General features: G+C 41.4%; 1 protein-coding gene across 1 annotated transcript in view; it reads right to left on the bottom strand.

Moving 5' to 3' along the window:
* The window catches only part of ANO4 (anoctamin 4), a 405,598-nt gene extending 393,675 nt beyond the window's left edge, over positions 1-11,923 (bottom strand). The window contains exon 1 of the mRNA XM_011934758.1: positions 11,908-11,923. The gene's annotated coding sequence lies outside the window, so the exon portion shown is untranslated. The remainder of the gene's footprint in view (positions 1-11,907) is intronic.
* Between the last annotated feature and the right edge of the window lie 8,498 nt (positions 11,924-20,421).

Below are 20,421 nucleotides of genomic sequence, written 5' to 3'. Positions count from 1 at the left end.
TTTGTAAGAGAAACATCTAAAACATAGGGACACAAATGTTGAAAGTAAAATATTTATAAAGATGCAGCAAGCAGATACTAACCAAAATAAAGCCAGGGTACCTATGTTAGTTTTAGATGAAAAAGGCTTTAAGACGAAAAGCATTATTAAGGATAAAGGTGGTGAGTAATAATGATAAAAGGTTCAAAGTTCAATTCTCCAAAAAGATATAAACAAATGTTAAATCTATATTGCCAGAATAAAATAATCTGAAACCTATGAAGCAAAAATTAACAGAACTACAGGGAATAACAGACAAACCTACCATCAAAAGAATGATTTTAACATACTTAATAACTGATTGCATAGGCAAGCAAAATTTTAGTAAAAACACTGAAAATTTGAACAGTATAATTAATCTCAATTTAATGGAGTTACTGAATGCTTCATCTGACAGTCAGAGAATATATATTCTTCTTAAGCCCACAGTGAAGTATTATAAAACTTGACCATACATTAGACCATAAAGCAAATCTCAACAATTCAAAAATAAATCAGTATCATTGCAAGTCATGTTTTTCAACCCTAATCTATGATGATAAAAATCAGAGTAGAAGTCCTTTTTCAGTGAATGGGGGGTTCCTGGGGCAATTATTAAATATTATTATCTGTGCACTTTTCTGTGTGTGTGTGGGTGGGTGTGTATAAATTACCAATTTTTTTCAAAGGGTTTTTTTTAATGTTGCACTACTGGCCAAACAAAATAGAGAATATAGCAGATTTCTATCAAGCAAAACACAATCAAAAACGTCTAAATTAAAAGAATATAATTCCAAGTCTAGTTCCTTTAACCAGGGCCACTTTATACAGTTCACATGCACAAGCCATGGTAACATTCGCTATATAAGCACTAACTACTGTTCTCTATCACCCTGCTCCTCTGAGTGCAGTCTCTTGAACAGCAGCAGCTACACCACCTGAGAGTCCATTAGAAATGCAGAATTCCAGGCTCACCCCAGAGCTACTAAATCAGTATTTTCAGTTTCAAAAGATGTCCAAATGATTTGCAGTCCCATTAAACTGAGAAGGGCTGATCTACAGCTTAACTTTAAGGCCCACAAGCAAAACTCTCAAGGCCTTAGGCATCAACCAAAGACTTTTTAAGGACCTGTATGATCTGCCCTGTGCTAGGAATGGGAGAATTAAGAGTGTAATCAGGAAGGGAGAAACACAAGAAATATATTAGTTCAGAATATGCATAGACTGAAGCTGAGCAGAGAAATGGCAAGCATTGTGTGATTCAAAGAGCTTCTTTTTAAGAAAGAACTGCCCCAAGGCAGAAAGGCCTTAAAAATAAAAAGAAAGGATTTTTTTTTAACTGAAGTTTAATACAGATACAATAAAATACCCAAATCCCAAGTGCACAACTCAATGAAAATTATCACAAAATGAATATATTATGTAACTACCATGAGGAGAAGTCCATCTCTAACTAATTTCAGGTGAGAGGACATTACTTGAAAGAATTACCTGAGAATCATAAGAATAGGAAATGCGGAGAGGCTTTCACATCACGAGGTAAATGGCAAGTTAGACTGGCAGCCAAAACTAGGCTGGGTTCTGAGGGGTGACCGACCACTCAGATTGTTAGAAATACAAGAATGGATCCCTAGGCATTTTATTCTCTTCGAAGCAATTGTGAATGGGAGTTCACTCATGATTTGGCTCTCTGTTTGTCTGTTATTGGTGTATAAGAATGCTTGTAATTTTTGCACATTGATTTTGTATCCTGAGACTTTGCTGAAGTTGCTTATCAGCTTAAGGAGATTTTGGGCTGAGACGATGGGGTTTTCTAAATATACAGTCATGTCATCTGCAAACAAGGACAATTTGACTTCCTCTTTTCCTAATTGAATACCCTTTATTTCTTTCTCCTGCCTGATTGCCCTGGCCAGAACTTCCAACACTATGTTGAAAAGCAGTGGTGAGAGAGGGCATCCGTGTCTTGTGCCAGTTTTCAAAGGGAATGCTTCAAGTTTTTGCCCATTCAGTATGATATTGGCTGTGGGTTTGTCCTTACAAGGGATGTGAAGGACCTCTTCAAGGAGAACTACAAACCACTGCTCAACAAAAAAAAAGAAGACATAAACAAATGGAAGAACATACCATGCTCATGGATAGGAAGAATCAATATTGTGAAAATGGCCATACTGCCCAAGGTAATTTATAGATTCAATGCCATCCCCATCAAGCTACCAATGACTTTCTTCATAGAATTGGGAAAAACTACTTTAAAGTTCATATGGAACCAAAAAAGAGCCCGCATTGACAAGACAATCCTAAGCCAAAAGAACAAAGCTGCAGGCATCACGTTACCTGACTTCAAACTATACTACAATGCTGCAGTAACCAAAACAGCATGGTACTGGTACCAAAACAGAGATATAGACCAATGGAACAGAACAGAGCCCTCAGAAATAATACCACACATCTATAACCATCTTGTCTTTGACAAACCTGACCAAAACAAGAAATGGGGAAAGGACTCCCTATTTAATAAATGGTGCTGGGAAAACTGACTAGCCATTTGTAGAAAGCTGAAACTGGATCCCTTCCTTACACCTTATACAAAAATTAATTCAAGATGGATTAAAGACTGAAATGTTAGACCTAAAACCATAAAAACTCTAGAAGAAAACCTAAGCAATACCATTCAGGACATAGGCATGGGCAAAGACTTCATGTCTAAAACACCAAAAGCAATGGCAACAAAAGCCAAAACTGACAAATGGGATCTAATTAAACTAAAGAGCTTCTGCACAGCAAAATAAACTACCGTCTGAGTGAACAGACAACCTACAGAATGGGAGAAAATTTTTGCCATCTACTCATCTGACAAAGGGCTAATATCTAGAATCTACAAAGAACTCAAATTTACAAGAAAAAAACAAACAACTCCATCAAAAAGTGGGCAGAGGACGTAAGCAAACACTTCTCAAAAGAAGACATTTATGCAGCCAACAGACACATGAAAAAATGCTCATCATCACTGGTCATCAGAGAAATGTAAATCAAAACCACAATGAGATACCATCTCACACCAGTAAGAATGGAAAAGATTAAAAAGTCAGGAAACAACAGGTGCTGGAGAGGATATGGAGAAATAGGAACACTTTTACACTGTTGGTGGGACTGTAAACCAGTTCAACCATTGTGGAAGACAGTGTGGCGATTCCTCAAGGATCTAGAAGTAGAAACACCATTTGACCCAGCCATCCCATTACTGGGTATATACCCAAAGGATTACAAATAATTCTGCTATAAATACACATGCACACGTATGTTTATTGTGGCAATATTCACAATAGCAAAGACTTGGAACCAACCCAAATGTCCATCAATAATAGACTGGATTAAGAAAATGTGGCACATATACACCATGGAATACCATGCAGCCATAAAAAAGGATGAGTTCATGTCCTATATAGGGACATGGATGAAGCTGGAAACCATCATTCTCAGCGAACTATATCGCAAGGACAAAAAACCAAACACCACATGTTCTCACTCATAGGTGGGAACCGAACAATGAGAACACTTGGACACAGGAAGGGAAACATCACACACCGGAGCCTGTCGTGGGGTGAAGGAAGGGGCGAGGGATAGCATTAGGAGATACACCTAATGTAAATGTCGAATTAATGGGTACAGCACACCAACATGGCACATGTATACATATATAACAAACCTGCACATCTGCACATTGTGCGCATGTACCCTAGAACCTAAAGTACAAAAAAAAAAATAAAAAAAAAAGAAAGAATACAAGAATGATTGGCTCCTCCCCTTTCTTTTCTATTGAGGCAATGATACCTGGAGGGTTAAGTCATTTGCTCTTCGTCACACAACTAGAAAGTGGGAGAACCAGAACTGATATCTTGACATGAGTCTAGCCCAAGAAGTAAGCAGCATTTACTGAAGCAATTGTTTTAAGTTATTCATCTTCATATCATCAGTTTCACTTTGATTTGGGGAAAATTTCGTTAATTCTTATAATTGCTTGATTATTGTTTATAAACTATGAAGCTCCAAAGTCCTTATTTTAGGCGTAGGCCAGGTTGACAGTTAAGATACCAATTTCCCTGACGAAGACACAGGAACTAGAAGCTGAGGTAAAGCCTTCTCCTGGAATCCACAATCCACAAAGCCTGAGCAAACAAACATCTCACTCACAAGAAAGTAAGGAGAAATTTTACAAAGAAAAGGTTTTCATTAAACCTTTCAAAACATATTACAAGCCTGCTTATATACACGGACAGATGAAACCCAAGAACTTACCAAACAGAAGAATGATGCATAACTACTGACTTTGCAAAAATATTCACCATCTGATTCCTTTAATAACTACCTACACTGGTGCACTAGAAATACCATTTAATTTACAAAATATATGTTTATTGTATAGAGTGAGTTGTAATACTTATTGCATCTTATTTTTTAAAAAGCAATCTAAATTGTTTATAAAGGTTCTAAAGAACCAACTAGTAAGAAAAAAATGTACTTTACTTGTGTATGTACATGTATACATGTGTGTGTTCCTCAGAAATATCAATGTGTTGATTTAGTCTGTGTTTGCTGATTCAAGACCTATTCTTTCCCCCTAGCTGGGTAATCTCTATCTCCTCACCTAACCTCCCTGGACCTGAGCTTTCTTTTTGTTGTGACTGAAATTCATCCATTCAAAAAACACATAGTAGACACAGGCTGGTCCCAGGTAGAAAGTGGTGGCTTGGGAAGTGTCTCCCTAAGGTGCTGAAAAATCAGAGAGTATAAAGTGTGTTTCCACTGGAAAGAGCTTTTCCTATACAAACAGATCTCTTTATTACTATTATAAAATAAAGACAGTACTGCTGTTTTCACAATGTTTTTTCATTTATTATGTGCCACTTCACTAGAAGACAGGCAGGAGAGATATTAGTTGAAGTAGTAATAGTTCTAGTAGTATCCTCCTCTGCAACCTGCATGAGACCTGAGTGAGACCCAGACTCCCAGAGGGCAAAGTCATCTTTTACTCATCTTGCATCCTCAAACCCTGCCCTCGGCCTAATGCATAGAAGGCACAAGAAATGTTTGCCAAAGCCTTCAGTAAGCTTTCAAATACTTGAATCACCTTTCCTGCATTTTAAATACTGTGTCTAGTGCTCATTATCCCAGCTTCCCTTTGATTCCACTTCTAGCAGCAGGCACTGTGACAAAAGCCCTTTCACGAACCCTAATTAGAGAAAAGCCTTTCCTTTCCTATTTACACCTACTTGATTCAGTGTTGAAAATCTTATATTCTATTTTCATTATCTTCAAGAGGTAAAGATTCGTGCCTTATTATTACATCATAAGATCCATGAAACAGACAGGTTTTTTGGGGGGGTTTTTGTTTGTTTGTTTTTGTTTTGCTTCCTGAACCTACAACAGTGCCTGACACACAGTAAGCACTCACAAAGCCTAGGTTAAATTGTTTGTTCTAGAAACTTCCTTGGGAGCGGTGGACTCTGTGTCTAGGACTACATGCTAGTAGAAAAAGCCACATCGCTATTTGTTGTGAGCTGAATGTGTCCTCCCAAAATTCATATGTTAAGGCCCTCACTAACCCCCAGTGTGATGGTATTTGGGGATGGGGCATTTGCAACATAATTGGGTTTAGATTTTAGATTTTTTAAAAAGCACTCTAAATTGTTTACAAATGTTCTAGAGAACTGACTAGTAAGAAAAAAATGTAGTTTACTTGTGTATGTACATGTATACATGTGTGTGTTCCTCAGAAATATCAATGTGCTGATTTAGTCCACGTTTCCTGTGTATTTTATAGGTTTATGAAAAAAGTTAATATTCAAGACCTATTCTTTCCTCCTAGCTGGGTAATCTCTATCTCCTCTATCTTCTTGTTCATGAGGATGGGCCCCTGGTGATGGGATTAGTCCTCTTATAAGAGACAGAAATCCCACTCTGTCCCTGAGCACACACCAAGGAAAGGCCACATGGGCATCCAGCAAGAAGATGACTATCTACAAACCAGTAAACAGGCCCTTACCATACATCAAATCTGCCAGCTCCTCGATCATGGACTTCTAGCCTCCAGAACTATAAGAAATAAATGTCTGTTGTTTAACCCACCCAGACTTTGGTATTTTGTTATGTAGCAGCCCAGAGCAGACTATGACACTATTACCAAAAAAAATAAAATAAAATAACGTTTTAAAGGAAAGAATTAAAATACTGCTTCTCAGAATAAAAAAAATTAATTTAATTTTACCCCACAATGAAATTTACAAAATATGAAGGGCTGAAGGTCAAAGAATAATCTGTACATGCTTTGCTGCAGCTTCTTAATCAAAAGGATCCTAATCAATGTTGACCATGAGTGTCTTGGTTGCATAATAACAAGCATGTCAAGTGATGTAGGGCAAAAACAAGAGAAGTCATCAAAGAGCTCTTTGGATTTATCCAGTAGCTAAAGCATGAGTCCCAGCCAGCTAGCATGCACCTGATCTCACCATGTAGTCTGGACGCTCTTGTTCTTTTGCTTGTCTTTTCTGAAGAGTAAAAGTTATTTTGCTTATTATTTGCAATAGGGAAAAGGAGTTTTTAAAACTTCTGCATAGTGTACTGTCCCCTGCTATACTCCATTCATTCCCTCAGTCAGTCACACACCCAAGTACTGGTCACCTACTATGTGCCAGGCGCTGTGCAAGGCACAAGGAACACAAAGATAAAATAGCTAGTCCTTGCCATCTGAGTTTTATAACCCACAGAGGGGAGTACTCATTGCAATACAAAATTAGAACCTGCTATGGAATGGACTTACCCTAAAACGTCCCAGGAGAAGCACCAAGATAGAGAATGTCAAGGGGAAAGGAGGAGGGGGCCTTGTAAAGAAGGAGAGCGTGTGTTCAAAGCATGCACCAAGGTCCAGAAACCTGAGAAGGCCTCAAACAACCTCTCTCCCACAGGGTGGGATGCTAGGGTCAAAGGCAACAAGAGAGAAGGGCAAGAAGTTAGATTTTTACCCCTACACAGAGAAGAGCCATTGAAGAATTTTAAACAAGGAACAACAGGATCAGATTTGCAAGTGTAATCCAAAGGAGCCAGGACTAGAGGCAAAGGAACCAGTTGGGAGGCCACTATTGCAGCCAAAGTGGGCAATGATGGTGGCCTCGACTAGCATAAGAGCAATGGGCAGGGCAAGGAGAAAGCAAAGTTGAAAGATGTTAAGGAAAAAGGACCAACAGGACTTGGTGATTGAGAGTATACTGGCTAGGAGACGGAGTTGATAATAATACCTAATGCTTACTGAGTACTATGTACTGCTCCCACGCACTTGACAGTACTATTGCGTTTAAACTTCACAGTAATCCCATTTTACAGAAGAGAAAACTGAGGCACAGAAGGTGAATTAATTTGCTCAAGGTCAGGCCAGGAGTGGTGGTTCACACCTGTAGTCCCAGCAGGGATTTGAGAGGCTGAGGCAGGAGGATCGCCTTAGCCCAGGAATTCAAGACCAGCCTAGGAAATATATCAAGAACCTGTCTCTACTCAAAAAAAAAAAAAAAATTTTAAATTAGCCTGGCATGGTGTCCCACAGCCGTGGTCCCAGCTACTCTGGAGGCTAATGAAGGAAGATCGCTTGAGCAAGGCAGGTGGAGGCTGCAATGAGCCAGGATCATGCCACTGCACTCCAGCCTGGGCAACAGAGCGTAGACCTTGTCTCAAAAAACAAACAAAAATTTACTCAAGGTCACTGTTAGTATGTGCTGGTAAGGGAGGACTCCACAATGACTTCCAGGATTCCAGGGTGACTGGGGAGAGCATGCTGGCCCCTTTCAACCTCTAGCCACTCTGTCTTAGATGTCATGTTCCACCTACCAGACCATGCTACTAGCGGCTGCCTTCACGCCCCTGACATTTCTCCCCTTCATCTTCGTTCACGTTGCTGTTGCTCCCTGGAATGCCCTCCTTCTCCAGTTGGCCTTCTCCCAATCTCCTCCTCCAGGAAACTGGTTTGGCCCATCCCTCACCCTACCCAGCCCTTCCCCTACAACACTGCATTGTAATTCTCCACTTAGGAGTCTGTCTCCTCCAGCTGACTCTGCCATCTGTGAGAGAAATAGCAGGGGATCTTATTCGTTCCGGTAACCCTGGGTTCAGGCTAGAGCCTGGCACATACTTGCAGCTCAGTAGTTGGAGATACTTTATATATAGGAAATAGGGACAGGAGAGGAAGATGGGGGTTGTTTTGGACACACGGAGTCTGTGATGCTAACACAAAGAGAGAAGAGCATACAAGTAGTCTGGCAGACAGCAAGTTATACAAGCATAGCACATGCAAGAAAGAAGTTCTAATTGGTCACTGCTATGTGGGAGTCACCTGCATAAAGATGAAGTCATGGGAGGGGAAATGATGTCCTAGTCTCTCATGTCTTCTCGCCCCATTTGATTCCCACATTCCACAGTTAAGCTTAGCTCTCATTACACTCCCTAAGTAAGTTCCCTAACCTATCTGTGCCTCAACTTCTTCAAATGAATATAGGGCTTACTCTGGCTCAATGTCTTAAAGGTTTTTGTGAAGATTAACTGAGCTAATTCACATAAAGTGCTATTACTATTATCTTCATGTCCAGGCACACCCCACACTTCTACTTACAACTCTGAAAATTTTCTTGCTCTAGTTTACAGGTCTCCAACTACGAGACTGACTCTGCACATGGGGCCATTGTTTAGCATCTGGGAGGGATCCAATCAATGTCATCCAAATGGTTGAGAGTCAAATTACTTAAAAGGTTGAGAGAATCCAGGCAAACATCAGAATTAGCAGAAGGAGTCCACACATACAGAATCAAGAGGTAGGAGGAAATGAGGGGAGAGGAGTTATATAACAACACCGGCTCAGACTGCACTGTCTTCCTATCTTCTTCTTGCTCTCTCTACTCTAGCCACAGTGACCTTCTAGCTAGCCTTGAACGTGACAAGCTCATTCCTGCCTCAGGGCCTTTGCACTTACTGTTCACTTTGCCAAGAATCTTCTTTCCCCATATAATGGAATGCCTCATTCCTTTTCTTCATTTAGTTCTCTGCTCAAGTATCTCCTCAGAGAGGCCTTCCCTATCTGAAACAGCCATCACTATGCTCTATCAGCTCTTTGAGCTCCTTATTAAGCCTCATCAGGGCTGACAGATCCATGCCAGGCCTGTGGGTCTAACCACAACACCCTTCCTGGTTCAGGTGGGGACACAGCCTCTGTGCCTTCCTTTATATGGCCAAGAACAATTAAAGTCCCAGTCATTTCTCTCTAAAAGATACTTGTCTCCCATTCTTAGTCTCATGCGCATGGCTATATAATGAGTTAAAGTGGTTAAGAACCTAAACCATTTAAAGGACAAGAAAAGAAATGTCAGTGGTGAGTATAGAGGGCTGGGGCCTTAAAAACCCAGAATTATAAAAATCACATCATTCACTGAACATATTTTTACTGGAGGGCAATATAGTTATTGATTACCCTAATCTCATTTCTCATTTCTAGAATGTGAGTCTAGATGGCAGCCTGAAAGTAAAAATTCATACTAAAATATGGAAAGAGCAAGCTCAAAATACAAAAAGAGCAGGATCAAAATGCAGAAAGAACAGGATCAGAAATGCATATTAGAAGGGAAGTTAATGAGGATTACTAGAAGCTGCTGCTAATGAAATGCCTACATAAGCCAAACTTCTCTCTCATCTTATGAACCTAAAACACATGGTCATGGTCTACAGTGTAACTGTTCATTCTCTTGGCAGCCCCTGTGCTAAAGATAAGAATAAAGCATTTATTAAATCAGTCAATTAAATATAAAAATTGAACCCTGTAAATTCCAGGCAAAAAGTTTAGATCATCCCCCATCATGATACCTAAACCCAACTACAACAGAATTGGCAGGGAACATTTTTTACAAGGAATTCAATTGTCAGAGAGAAGATTTGTGGAGGGTTCCAGTGCTGGGCCAAGCTTTCATCAGATAATGATCTCAACAGTATCCAGTGGGTTAAAAATGTATTAAATGTGCTCAATGCTTTTTTCCTTAACTTGTTCACTAGGTTGAACACCCTGATGGACTAATTTATTCTGTCATCATTTAGATCACACTGCTACAGATCTAAGAATTAATGTGGATTTTGTGGCCAAGTACATGCATCATTTTAGGGATGGATGCAGGAGGAGAATGTATCAAGCAGAAATTCTAATTGATATCTTTATTTAAATCTGCTTCAGTTCTCTTTAAGGGTTTAATGAGAAACCTGTGTAATTCTTAATCACCAAAAACAAAAAAAATCTGCCATCTTTTTCCTTTAATTACTGAAATATACTTCTTTTCAAAATGATTTCACTTATTCTGACTTCATTTTCTCCACCTGGGTGCTCAATTAAGCTTTTAAAGCTTCTAGAAATGTACAGAACTGATCACTATGTAAACCTCTTACTGACAGTATCCATGGGGCAGCATACAAAATCTAAAATGATGTAAAGAAACAGAAGTCAGATCCCTCTGACAGGAAAAGGTGTAAAAATAGATGTTTTGCCAATGAATATGCCTAAAATGCCATCAGCATATTGAATTATCCCCAGATGGTAACCCAGGAACCACAATGTTGAGTGTTAAATGTGCGTGCAGGTAAGAACAACTTAAATCCCAGCAAAAATGTTCTGGGCGCGGGTGAGGGGGGGTTGGAAGAAAGAAGAAATAGGCCACTAGACTGAAATTTGTAATCTGCTCACAATTTGTTACTAGTTCCCAGGCATCAATTGCAAACCCCCTGAGCCACCTGAATGATCATTTTAAACAATTTAAATCCAGAGAAAGAGACTGACCCTGTTAACCTTGGTAAAATAACCAGGGGACATCACTGGCCTAGAGAATGAAGATTCCACATCAAAGAATAGCAATTTCCGTCCCACCCACCCCGGGCTTTGAGATGTCCCTGCAGAACATTCCCCATCAATTGCTCACAGCCTTCCCGTTTAAAATGCCAAATCTAGATCTTATGGCAGCAACTGACTGCAAGCAAGAGGAAGGGAGGGGGGTCTACTTGAGTTTCTGCTTCCTATAACCAAGTCTCAGCAGTATTTCTGATAAAGGACTAAAGAGAACTGCTTTATCCACACAAGCAAGAACGTTGATAAGAAGCCTTGCTGGCTTCCCCAGCGCGCTGGGATTACTAGCTGAGCCTGAAACCTTCACACAGTCATTTTGTTTTCCTTCAGAACCGTGAAATACCATACATGTATATATGTATATGTCTATTCAAATATATTTATTTAACAAAACAATAGGCAGGGGAACGATGAATGCCTTCCTTTTTCATAAACTTTCATTTCCAAACTGATTTCTTTTTGGCATTAGAAACATGTTACAGTGCGTATTATTTTAACTCCACAGCATCTGTCAGAGAGATGTTCTCAACTCTCATTTACAGACGGAGAAATGCAGGGCCAGAAAAGTTTAAATAACTTGTCCAAGGTCAGTCAGGGACAAGATAAGCACTGGCTGCACGCACATCTCCCAACTCCAAGCCTCACCCGGCTAGAGGAGGACTTAACACCCGCGTCCCTTCCCCTGAGTGGTCAGAAGAGAGGGGAATGTTTCTGGAGTCTCGAAGCTCCCAGAGCCTCCCAAATTTGAGGCGTTTTTCCCGCAGACACCCGGTTCCCGGGTTACCCGCAGCCCGAAACCCCGCGGAGTATCGGCCCCACAGCCCCAGGAGCGGGGCGCGCGGCCTCCGGCTCCCTCCCTTCCAGACACCCCCGCGGAGGCGAACCCCGAAGTTTCCCCGGGTGTTTCGACGGCTCCCTGGGCCCCTCCCTTCCGCCCCGCCGCCCCGGGAACCCGCGACGGCCCCTGTTACCGTATGCGGTGAGGGAGGCCATCCTGGCCCGCGTCCTGCCCAGACTGGCCAGGGCGTCGGCTAGAGCGGCCCCCTGCGCGCTGCGCCCCTGGACCGCCCGGCCCGGCGAGTGCATGCGCCTGGCTCCAGCGGCGCCCCGGCGCTCCGCGGCTGAGCACGCCCAGTCAGCGCGCCGCGCTCCCCCTAGAGCTGCCGGCGCGCGGGGGCCCCCGGCCGGGCTGCGCTGCGAGAGCGGCGGGAGAGGGCGCAGATCGGCAGCCGCGCTCCGGATCCCCGCGGGGATTGAACCAGCCGCGGAGGACTCGCGGCCGGGAGAGAGGAGGGGCGAAGCTAGCGGTGGGAGGTGCCCGGCAGAGGCGCGCCGCGGATTTGGCTCCTCGCGGTCGGCGTCGGGCGGGATCCCCGCTGGGTTCACGCCAAACGGGGTGGCAGGTATGTCGCGGCAGGGGTCGGGGAGTCCCAGGCGCACCACAGCCTCTCGGTACGGTCTCCTTTCCTAGGGAAGTTCCACTGGAGAGTGCGCCTGGGGACACATGGGGTGGGTCTGGCCGCCTGTGACTCTGGACGCAATTCCCAGCCCAGGGGGCAGTCTGGAGAAGGCTTTGCTTGTGAGACCGAAGCCCAGGGGAGAGTAGCAACCTTGTCCATCGGACTTCTATTAATGAAGTCGGTAACTGCTAAGTACCGAACTCTGACCCCAACAGTTCAATCTTGTCCCAGTACATCATCTTATCACCTCTATTTGTGCTTCTGTCTTCCCACGAGGCGCTCACCGGTGTCCTATTCCTGCCCCGCATCTGATGAGGGCGCGAGCTCACACAAGGTTGAGTGATGGAATGTCTGAGCTGGTCTCAGCCCCGCTTCCCTATTGTGCTGGGTGTCCGTTTGGAATCAGCTGGCTGAGGCGGGGAAAGGAGTGGGAAAGGGAGATCGAGACCCGAGAAGTCGGTGGCACCCTTTATGGAATGCAGCAGGGGGAAAAGGAAGGCCGCCCAATGCCTCCTCGGGTCAGGTGCAACCCCGACCCCGTTGCCTGTCCCGGGGTTTTGCCATTCCCAAGTGTATAGTTGAGACCACACCAAAAGGGGGGCCCAGAGGCCTCCTGGCTCAGGGCTGAAGGTCGTGGTCACCAGGCCTTGTAAAATGCCCGCGCGGGAGGAATTGGGGGGCGATGCTGTCAAGGCATTAACGGCATTTGGGGTTGCGCCTACTCGGATGGAGGTATCGAGGGCAAATAAATCTGGTGGAGACAAAGCCGGGCGTTTGTTTGGGAAGCTTCCCGCGCTCCAGCTCTCCAGCCGTCAGATTTGGGCGCTTCCAACCTCCGCGTCCGCCTGCCTTCCCACTCTTCAGTGAGGGCAGTCAGGTGGCGGCGGGTGACCGGTGGACAAGGCTCTAGGATGTAGTGTCGGGGCCCACAATTACCCCATGTGAACGCAAGGCTGAGAGCGGAGGAGCCAGCCCCTGAGGAAGGCCAGGTCCGCCCGGGGGTAGGGGGAGCGCGGGATCTGGTCTTTTATTGGCCCTCAGTCAGCCAGCCAGCAGTCCGGTGACCCTTGGTTAAGACACTGTCTCGAAGGTTCCATTTCCCCATCTGTGAAGTGGAGCTAACCATTGCGGCGGTGCCCACCTCTCAAGGCGGTTGCAGGGATCTGGTGGGACAGGGACACAATCAGAACTGAGGCTGTCCTGGTGGCTGCTCCCTGCCTCGACCTTGCCCCTTGAGGGCCCCATCGGCCTCTCCTGCAGGTTTTTTCAATTTCACACTCTACCCAACCAATCCCTGGCTGAAATTGCAACCGCCCACCCTTGAGTCTAAAGTGACTGGGAAACCTGCTCTCAGCTCCTGCTCTCACCTAGCTTGGGGGCGGACGCAGGCCAGGCTTGCCTTCCCCAAGTGCTCCAAGCCTCCCCCAGACCTGGGCAGGGCCTCTGTTCTCCCTTCACCATCCCCATACCTCAGCAGCCCTCTCTGGGCATTCGTCTTAGTCTTTTCCACCTCTTGTGCCCCTTCCTAAGCCTGGAGCTGCTTCCCCAGTCTCCTGTATGCCCGCGCTGGGCCCCAAGGCCGTTTGTAACTCATCTTCTGACGTCCAGTGCTTTCTCCTCCATTGACCATCGCTGCGGCTCAGATGGAGTCATGAGGAAAGGCCATAACGAGTTACAAATTGCACTTTAATTCTTCTTGTCAGTTCTAATTAGCAGGAACCAAAAGGTAGCATGTAATTAATTAACCTCTCTTAAGGCTACCTGAACTTCTCCCCACATAACACCATTCCAAGTCCTTGAGATATTCAGTGCCCTCAGCAGAATTAAGTCTGAGGGGACCTGGCTTCTTTGGGAGGAATTGATGGACAAATAAATCTCCTGCCTTCACGGCTTTAAGAGCCTTCCAGTTGTTCTCAGCATCTGTATTGTCAAGTGGTAATGAGATCTTTAAGCCTCTACCTGTGTCCTGGTCTGCAGTGGGAGGAGGTGGTCTCCCCCTACCTCACATTCTTGAGGGGGACAAAGGCTAAGGAAGAATTATGACACCAGTGATGAAACACAGGCTGTTACAGAAACTCCAGGGGGAACAAGTGATTCTGTCTTAGCAGGATTCACACATGACTTAACTAAGGCAGTGACATTTGAAAGATGAGGTCCAGGATTTGTGTTTTTTTGCCAATAAAATTTCCTAAAGAAAGCTTGTCATTCAAATTTCCTTATGTTTTATTCATTCTCCATGTTTTCAGGAGTAAAATATGAACTGCCACAACTTTGATGAAAGCTGTGTTCTAAATCTTTCCAAGAAAACGCTTTTTTTCAGATGATAGATTGAGAGAAACTTGTTCTCCTTCTCTTTTCGGCATGTTCTGAACTTAAACTGACTTTTATTAACTGCCTTAAACATTGCATTGTATTTGATGGTAGAAGAGGCTGACTCTCTGCAGTTAACATTTTTAATAATTCGTTTCAATTTTGTGGCTTAGTAATTATTCTACAAATACTGATTTTTAAATATATCTGAAAAGTATTGTAGTTTCCAATTGCCCACAGTCAACTTGATGTAGAATTTGATCCATTATTGAAAGTTTACTTGAACATTTTAAAATATTGCTGCTGTTGGACTCTATATTCCCATAAGTTTTAATATGTTTATTATAACACTTATCACATTATATTGTAATTTGTTTATGCATTTATCCCCCACCCCGGAAAGCAAGAACCATGTCTTATATTTCAGGGTATCCCAATACCTAGCACAGTACTTAGCCCATCTTGGATACTCTATAAAATATTAATTGAATGAAACAGTGTATGGGAGGGAAAAAATTTTGATTATAGGGGTTAGGAAGGGATCATTGCTTAGGAAGCCTGAATTGGGGTGAGTTTTATTCTGTAGAATAAAAGCATCTTCCTCACTAAGGGAAGACTATTGCATGGAATAGGCCAGAGACTGTGTCAGAATTGTAATGTCTACTCTGATAAAGCATCAAAAAATGCATTCTTATCCTGAAAACTCTTATCCTGATCCATGAAACTCTCCCTGAACTAGAGGGTTGGGGAAAGGGTCCATGAATGGGCTTCCTGAGGTTCATAAGTCACCTGAAAATTACATTCAAAATAGGCGTATATATGCAGATATATATACATCTATCAAAACATCTATATATACACACCTATTTTGGTTTTCCCAAGTGCATCAGGGCCAGCCAGTTGGAACAAACTGCAGAAGAAATAAACATGAACGGCGAGTTCTTATCCCAAGGAAGAGAACGGATTATTCTGGCTTCTTGGTCTCCATTTCTCAAGTGTTCTGAAAATCTCTCTCTAATTTACAACAGAAAACACTTTTACCTGTAAAATGGGTTTGGAGACTGATTCATGAATGCTGTCCTTGCATGAAAAGTTTTTTGTAACAATAATTATACTCATGACAATTTAACCCAATTTAAAATGGAATATATATATATATATATGTAATTTTTTTCTGAGTAAAGGATTCATAGTATGATGGCCAGTTTCTGTGTCAACTTGACTGGGCTGTGGGATTCCCAGATATCTGATTAAACATTATTTCTGAGTGCATCTTTAAGGGTGTTTCCAAAAGAGATGAGCATTTGAATTGGCAGACTGAGTAAAGTAGATGGCTTTCTCCAATGTGGGTGGATATCACCCCATCTGTTGAGGACCTCATAGAACAAAAAGGCAGAGGAAGATTGAATTCTCCCCTCTCCGCCCCTCTCTCTCTGACTGTTGAGCTGGGACATGGATCTTTTCCTGAAGCCCTCGATGCTCCTGGTGCTCAGTCCTTCAGACTTTTACTAGAATCCATAACATTGGCCCAGTGGCTCTCAGGCCCTCGAACTACACTGGCTTTCCTGGGTCTCCAGCTTGCAGATGGCAGATTGTGGAACTTCTTGGCCTCCATAATCACATGAGCCAATATATTATAATAAATCTCTTTGCGTGAGATTTTGTGTGTGTGCATGTATATATATCCAGCTTCCATTAGCTATATATGTATATAGCTATATATACAGGTAGACATGCACACACACAAAATATATATACATACATACATAAATGCACACACAAAATCTCACACAAAGATTTATTATATATGTGTGTGTATATATACACACACATATCCCACTGGCTGTGTTATATATATAAATATTCTATTGGTGCTGTTTCTCTGGAAAACTTTGACTAATATACATAGTTTTCAGCAGATTTTTAGTAGTAAGCCTGACCCAATAGAGATAAAAAATATAATGAGATAGCAAGTATTTTGCATCTGAAATGTACCAGTAAGGGAAACTAATTATAATAATGGAGTGTTATAGCTAAATATTATATCCTTCCATTGTAACAATAATAGCCCCCTTGGATCCATGCTATATTTGCTATATCTGAAGAAAATAAAGATAAAATAAAATTACAACCTTTGCTTTTGAAAATCCCAAAGTTAAATTAATTTAAATTATATGAAGCAGTTAACCCCTCTCAATTAGAGTTCTCAAAATGGAAATATCCTAAAATCCTTAAACTATTTCTCTATTTAAAAAAATGAGATGTCAAAGAAGCAGATACATCAAGTTTATATTTTGAGACTTTAAGTGTTTTTGTAACATAGTCTCATCAAATTTCCCAGATTTATAACAATGGAAGTAACTACAGTTTATTGTGTACAATATAAAACTTAGAACAGTCATATATATATATGTATATATATGCTTTCATTATGTACCTATTTCATAAATACACATACTAATGAAATTAACACTGTTGTTACCAATATTGGCAGACATGAAAAGTGAGGGGTAGCGTGGTTAATTAACCACTAGTAATGGATAGATCCAGGATTTGTAACTGGACTCCATGGCCCATGTTTCCTAGTCTTGTTGAGTATACGTAAACCATCTGATTGTTTTGCTTTCTAAATCTTCCTTTTAATTAAAATATCAGTTTAGACAATTTTCTTTAAAAAAAGAAGAGATAGGCAGGGCCTGTTGCCTCATACCTGTAATCCCAGCACTTTGGGAGACCAAGTCAGGCAGATCACCTGAGGTCAGGAGTTCAAAACCAGTCTGACCAACATGATGAGACCCCGTCTCTACTAAAAATACAGAAATTAGCTGGGCGTGGTGGCAGGCACCTGTAATGGCAGCCACTCAGGAGGCTGAGGCAGGAGAATTGCTTGAACCCAAGAGGCAGAGGTTGCAGTGAGCCAAGACCACGCCGCTTCACTCCAGCCTGGGCAACAGAGCAAGACTCTGTCTCAGAAAAAAAAAAAAAAAAGATAAATTGTACTGAAAGGAAGTAAAGTGCAATGGTAAAGAAAAGGCTAAATAAGATAATCCCAAGTACATCAGGGTCAACCAGTTGAAACAAACTGCAGAAGAAGTAAACATGAACAGCGAGTTTTTACCTCAAGGAAGAGAACGGATTATTCTGGCTTCTTGGTCTCCATTTCTCAAGTGTCATGAAAATCTCTCTTCAATTTACAACAGAAAACACTTTTACCTGTGAGATGGATTTGGAGACTGATTCATGAATTCTGTCCTTGTATGAAAAGCCTTTTATAACACTAATTATACTCATGATAATTTAACCAAATTTAAAATGGAATTTTTTTTCCTTCAACTTTTATTTTAAGTTCAGGAGTACATGTGCAGGAGGTGCAGGTTTGTAACATAGGTAAACATGTGCCATGGTGGTTTGCTGCACAGACCAACCCATCACCCAGGTGTTAAGTAAGCCCAGCATCCATTAGCTATTCTTCCTGATGCTCTCCCTCCCCATCCCAGACCAACAGGCCCCAGTGTGTGTTGTTCCCACCATGTGTCCATGTGTTCTCATCATTCAACTCCCACCATTTATAAGTGAGAGTATGCAGTGTTGGTTTTTCTGTCCCTGTGTTAGTTTGCTGAGGACAATGGCTTCCAACTCCATCCATGTCCCTGCAAAGGACATGATCTCATTCCTTTTTATGGCTGCATGGTATTCCACGGTGTATATGTACCACATTTTCTTTATCTAGTCTATCGTGAAGAGGCATTTAGGTTGATTCCACATCTTTGCTATTGTGAATAGTGCTGCAATGAACACATGAGTGCATGTATCTTTAAAACAGAATGATGTATATTCCTTTGGGTATATAACCAGTAATGGGATTGCTGGGTTAAATGGTATTTCAACAGATGCTGGTGAGGTTGCAGAGAAAAAGGAACACTTTCACATAGTTGGCAGGAGTGTAAATTAATTCAACCATTGTAGAAGACAGTGTGGCAATTCCTCAAAGACCCAAAATGGAATTTAAAATAGATAAAGTAGAATTTGCTTTTGAGGAACATGTCTTGCATTGAGTCTCATGCATTAATATGGAGAAAATTTGTTATAAGATCCAATCTTATTTACCATATTAGATGTGCTTTATTGTATTATGTTTTGTAAACAATGCATGGTTTTTTTTTCCTGAGAACAGACACTTATATCTCATCCTCAAATTCTGGATGTTGCAATGGCAAATCTCATCTTGAATTCCCATGTGTTATGGGAGAAACCCGGTGGGTGGTAATTGAATCATGGGGAGAAGTCTTTCCCTGCTGTTCTCATGATAGTGAATAAGTCTCACAAGATCTGATGGTTTTATAAAGAGGAGTTCCCCTGCACACGTTCTCTCTCTTTTTGCCTGCTGCCATCCATGTAAGACATGACTTGCTCCTCCTTGCCTTCTGCCATGATTATGAGGCTTCCCCAGCCATGTAGAACTGTAAGTTCATTAAACCTCTTTCTTTTGCAAATTGCCCAGTCTTGGGTATGTCTTTATCAGCAGCATAAAAATGGACTAATACAATACTTCTAAATAGCTTTTGAATCATAGAACAAATACAAAAAATTAGAAAATATTTTGAACACAATAAAAATTTTAAAAACATCATATCAGAATGTGTATGGTGTAGCTAAATCAACACTTGGAGGGAAATTTATAGGTTTAATTACTTATATTAGAAAATAAGAAAGATCTCAAATCAATGCTCTAAGTTTCCACCATAAGATACCACAAATATAAGAATAAATTAATCCCATAGCAAGTAAAAGGGAGGAAACAATAAAGATAACAGTAGAAACCAAAGAAGTAGAAACTACAAAAGCAATAAAGACAATCAATAAAACCAAAACCGATTTCTTGGAAAAGATTGAAACAACTGAAAATATGTAGCTAAACTGATCAAGAAGAAATGGAAGAAGACAATTACCAATATTAGGAATGAAAGAAGAACATTATTATACATCTTACAGATATTAAAAGGATAATTAAAGGAACATTATAACTTCATACCAATAAATTTGACAACATAAATGAAATGGACAAATTCCTTCAGAGACACAAATTACTAAAACTGAACAAAAATTAATTCTATTTTTATATATCAACAATAATTTTTTAAAGTTCCATCTGTAATAGTATAAATACTTAAAATGCATTTAATGAAAGTTGTGTCAAGTATGTATTCTTAAAAACTAGAAAACACTGCTGAAAGAAACTAAAGAAGACTTAAATGGAAGGATAGACTGTGGATAGACTCAGTATTGTTGACATGTCAATTATCCCCAGATTGAATTGTAGATTTATGTAATCCACAATTACATATGAAAATCCAGCAGACCTTTGTAGAAATTAACAAGCTAATCCTAAAATGTATATAGAAATGCAAAGGACCCAGAATAACCAAAACAATTTTACAAGACAAAACCCATCTTGGAAGATTTACACTACCTGATTGAAGATGCTAAAGCTACAGAATCAAGAGTGTGGTATTGGCATAAGCTTAAACATATAGATCAATGGGACATAATAGAATATCCAGAAATAGGCCCACACTTATACATTCAATTGATTTTCAGCAAAGATGGCAAGGCAATTCAACTGGGAAGGGATTGTCTTGTCAATAAGTGTTGTTGGAACAGTTGGACACACCCATATGGAGAAAAAAAGAATGAAAGAACAAAAGGAAAGAAAGT

Source organism: Colobus angolensis, unplaced genomic scaffold (genome assembly GCF_000951035.1).
Source record: "Colobus angolensis palliatus isolate OR3802 unplaced genomic scaffold, Cang.pa_1.0 Scaffold10, whole genome shotgun sequence".
Lineage (NCBI taxonomy): Eukaryota > Metazoa > Chordata > Mammalia > Primates > Cercopithecidae > Colobus > Colobus angolensis.
Note: the sequence above shows the minus strand (reverse complement) of the source record. Positions and strands in the feature narration are given on the sequence as shown.